Source organism: Uloborus diversus, chromosome 4 (genome assembly GCF_026930045.1).
Source record: "Uloborus diversus isolate 005 chromosome 4, Udiv.v.3.1, whole genome shotgun sequence".
In the NCBI taxonomy this organism is placed as follows: domain Eukaryota; kingdom Metazoa; phylum Arthropoda; class Arachnida; order Araneae; family Uloboridae; genus Uloborus; species Uloborus diversus.
Window position 1 is genome coordinate 115,830,030 of NC_072734.1, and position 5,057 is coordinate 115,835,086.

The following is a 5,057-nucleotide window of genomic DNA, read 5'->3' on the forward strand; positions in this document are numbered from 1 at the left end:
ACCCTCCGCACCATCACCGTCGACCGGCTCCTCACGATGCTGCTCCTCTAGCGAAAGCCGTCTCCAGGTTGCATCCATGTCCTACACACACGCGCATACATACACAACTACACACACCTACATACAGACAGCTACACACACAAAAACAAACAGACACACACATACACACAACTACCCACACATTCATGCCTGCACACATACACCATACCCCGCCCCGACACACACAAACACTCATACACACAACTACCCACACACACATGCCTACACACACATACACATACCCCCTACACACAAACACACATACCCCCACGCACAAACACACACGCCTACATACACACACTCGTGATTGCGAAAAACATTATTCGAATTCAAAATGAAAAATTCAAATTAATTTTCTTTTTTCTCTCATTACTGTGCGCCGGATCATCGTACTAAGAGTGTGCTTACTTTTTCTGTATGTGGGTAGGATATATTAACTGCAACTAATAATTTTTCCTGTCTTTGCGTTTCCTTATTTTACCGTCTGCAAGCTTTCTGTTTTGAGAATTTTTGAATAAAATAAAGCAAACAGCGTGCTCTTAAATTTTCCATGTGTTAGACTATTTTTGTGTCTTTAATAATCTTGCTTGCTTTGTTACTGGTTGTTAATATCTTCCTTAATGTTACAGAGTTTGATTATTTTACATTGAGTGCGTTTTTTTATCCTGTCTGTTTACTATATGGTAGTAGTATAATTTTACTCTTTTTTTTTTGTTGTTTCTATTTTTATCTTACTGTAAATGTATGTTCTTGTGCGTACGTAAGTTTTCCTGTCTGTGCGTCCGATTATTTTACAGTCTGTGCTTTTGCCATCTTTACTGTTTGAAAGTAATGTGAAACAAAGTTGCAAGTAAAATTTACAATGTTTGTGATTGTTTTTATCTTGTTTTTTTGTTTGTGTGTTATTTTTAATTTAGAGTTTGATTATTTTACTGTGACTTTGCCTGTCAGCGTATTTGTTTTGCGTGGTTGCCTGTATATTTTGCCTAAACTTCAAGTAAAATTTACCATGTTTGGGATTATTTTATTGTTATTACCTTTCTTATTTTGTTACAGTTTGTGTGCTATCTTTAATTTTTCGAGTGGGATTATTTTACCGTGAGTTTGCTGCGTGTTCTTTAGTTTTAGCGCATGTAAGTATAATTTTATCTTATTTCTGTGGGTATGATTATCTTACTGCAAAAATTTATTTTTCCTGCGCGAGTTCTTTACACTGTTTGATTAGAGATTACAAAAAAATGTATATGTACTGTTTTTTTATTGAATGTATGTATTTTTCTCATTACTGTGCGTCAGATTATCGTATTGCGACTGTATTTTTTTTTTCTGTATGTGTGTACGACAACTTAACTGCGAGTAATTTTTTTCCTGTCTATGTTCTTTTTTTACCGACCGCACAATTTCTGTTTTTACTGTTAAAAAAAACAATAAAGCACAGAGTGTGCACGTAAATTTTTGCATGCGTGGGATTATTTTTGTGCCTTTTACTTTCTTGTTTGTTTTGTTACTGGCTGTGACTCTTCCTTATTTTTACCGAGTGGGATTTGCGTTTATTTCTCCTCTTTGTGCGTTCTGATTTTTATTGTACGTAAGAAGTATAATTTTATGTCATCTTTTTTTCTTTTTAATGTCTTTTTTTTACTACTTCTACGTCACATCTTATTACTCTGTGTGTGGAATTATGTAACTGTAAATGTGTATTTTTCTCGTGTGTTCTTTATACTGCTTGATTGGAGGGGGGGTTTTTTTTTGGCTCATTTTACTGCCCGTATGTTTTTTCTTACTACTGCGTGTGATATTATCTTACAGTAAATGAGTTTACTTTTTCTGCATGTAAGATTATTTCACTGCGATTTTTTTTTTTTTTTAAATGTTTTTGTGTGTTGCCTTATTCTACTGTCAGCGCGTCCTCAGTTTTTATTGTTTGAGAGTAAAATAAAACACTATGCTGTAAAAACTTATCAAGAGTGGGATTATTTCAGTCCTTTTAAAATTCACTTGCTAGTTTTGTTCTCGATGGTGTTTTTTAACTTTTCCGAGTGGGTTTACTTTACTGTGACTGTTTCTCCCGATTCTGTGTATTTGATTTTACTGTATGTAAGTAGATTAAATTCATCCTCAATATTTCTTCTAATCTTTTACTACCTAGATGTTCTATTTAACTACTGTATGTCTGATCCACGATTGTATATTTTTCTTGTTACTGTGTTCCTTGTAGTATTTGATTGTAAATTGTAATGTCTCCCATTTTTTCGTTTTGTTTCTGGATGTGATTTTTTTTGCTGCGAAGGACTATTTTACTGTAAATGTGTATTGTTTGTGTCTGTGTGATCTTTATAAATTTTGATTCGATAAGTTTTTTTTTCCTCTTTTTTTTTTTGCTTTTTTACTGCTTGTATGTTTTTTTTTATTGCTCTATTTTGGATTTTCTTACTGTGAGTGTTCTTAAAATTTCTATATGTGTGTAGGAAAACTATACTGCAAGAAATTATTTTTCCTGCCCGTCTGCATGCTCGCCGATTTAACTGTTTCCGAGTAAAATCAGTTCGCTGTAAAATTTTAACATTTACGAGATTATTTTAGCGTCCTTAATTATCCTGTTTGTTTTGTTACTGTTTGTTTACGTCATCCCAAAATATTCCGATTGCGTTTATTTCTCTGTGATTGCGTTTATTTCTCTTGTCTGTGTGTTCTTTATTTTACTGCATGCAAGTACACTGTTAAAAATTTTCCGGAAAATTTACGGTAATTGTTACTGGCATCCATGTTGCCAGTAACTATTACCGTAAAAATCAAATGTTACTGTAAAATTTTACGGTTTCCTCGGTAGGCCACAGCAACCAGTTGGCGCTGGGATCGCTTATTTCTCCGGTATAAATTACCGTAAAAATCAGCGATGCGTTAGCGATGCAATTTTACAGTAACAATTACCAGAAAATCTTCCTGAATTTTTAACAGTGTAGATTAATTTCATTCTCTGTATTGCTACTTTTCTTTTATTACCTATACGTTCTATACTATTATTGTGTCTGCAATTACGTTTCTGTGAATGTATATTTTTCGTGTTACTATTTCCTTTATAATTATGCGATTGTTTAATATATTTGTTTCCCTTTTTTTCGTTTTGTTTCTGGGTTTGATTTTTTTTACTTAAAATTATTTTACTGTAAATGTGTTTCATTTTTTGTGTGTGTGATCTTTATAAATTTCGATTCGAATTTTTTTTTTTCTTTTTTACTGGCCGTGCGCTCGTAAATTTTAACTTTTGAGAGATTATTTTAGCGTTTTTAATCATCCTATTTGATTTGTTACTGTTTTTATTGCGTCTTCCTTAAATTTACCGAACGAGATTATTTTGCTGTGGGTGTGTTTTTTTTCTGCTATCGTTTTTCTTTTTAATTTTCCTGTACGTAAATAGAATCATATTTCTCTCTTTATTCCTTTCTTTTTAATGTGTTTTTATTACCATTTTTATGCTCTTTCTTATTACTGTGTGTAAGAATATCTTACTGTGTATGTTCATTTTCGTGTGTTCTCGATTCTGTTTCAATAGAGTTTTTCTTTTTTTTGGTCAATTTTACTGCCTTCATGTTTTTTCTCGTAATTGTGCTTGCGAGTATTTTACTGTGAGTGTTTGTTTTTCCTGGAAATGTGTAGAATTATTTCACTGCGAGTAATTCATTTTTCTGTCTATGTGTTTCTTTTTATTATGTGCATTCTGTTTTTACAATTTTGAGAGTAAAATTAAACAAAGTATGGAGTGAGTAACTTTTAGTTTTATAGACCACTAGCTGCGTTGCCCGGCTTTGCCCGGTCTATTTTGAAAACGAAAATTGTGTCAAGTGACGTATATTCAACAATCAGGCATAAATAAAAGCAAAAAATCATCATGCAAAATTTCCCCTCCAAACAATGACGACAGATATTAAAATACTTTTAAGAAATTAAAATAAAATGAGAAAGATGGATTTAAAAAGTGTAACCATAGAAACACAAAATAAAATAAGCTTCAGAATTGAAAATGAGAAAGATGCAAATAATGGATTCAAAAAGCGTTACAGTGGAAACGCAAAATAAAATGGTTAAAAACTTGAATAGAGAACAGATTTTTGAACTTCATTTCATTCGCTTGTAACTTTTTTTCTAATGGAGATAGAGGGTTAAACTTCCGACCGTAGGTCTAGTTAGATTTGGAGTAAAAAAGGTAGCTTTTTTCAATGGCGTCAAAAAGAAAACTGTAGGACAATTCCTTCACTTTTTATTGATAAATTTAATGAAGAAAGTAGTGCCTAAATTTCAGGTAAGCCAAAACAAATTCGAGCTAAAAACGTAAATAACTCCCGCCGCAATTAAGTTAGAGCGTTGGAACAAATTGCGTAGAACGCGGAAAATTCTTCCCTTTCCAACGATATATAAATAATACTAACTGCGAGTAATTTTTCACCCCCATATTCGGGAATTTATGTGAAAATTGGGCCTAAATTGGAATAAAAAAAGAACTATTCATTAAATTGTTTTCGAACTGGTCTGCAAACCTTCTCAGGACTTAAAGGAACAAATTGAAAATTTCAGCGAAATCGGCCAGGTAGTTCTCGAGTTTTGCGAGTTCAAACAAACAGACGCTTTTTGGACACTTCATTTTATACTATGTAGAGATGATTATTTTACTGCGAATGTGTTTATTTTTACTGTAACCGTGCAGGGTTTTTTTATTGAGAGTAATTATTTTTCCTGTCTATGCCTTTGATTATTTAAATGTCTGCGCATTCACCGTCTTTACTGTTTGATAGCAAAGTGCAGCACAGAGTTTCACATAAAATTAGTTATATTTGGGATTTTTTATTGTCTTGTTTATTTTGTGTGTGTGATTTTACCGAGTGGGATTATTTTTAGAGCCGTGGAGTCGGAGTCTGACTGGAGTCCGAATCGTTAGAAAACAGGCCGACTCAGAGCTTCTGTTTTTCTTTATATTCATTAATTCTCCAAGCATTTTTTAAAAAACTGACTACCAGTTGTTT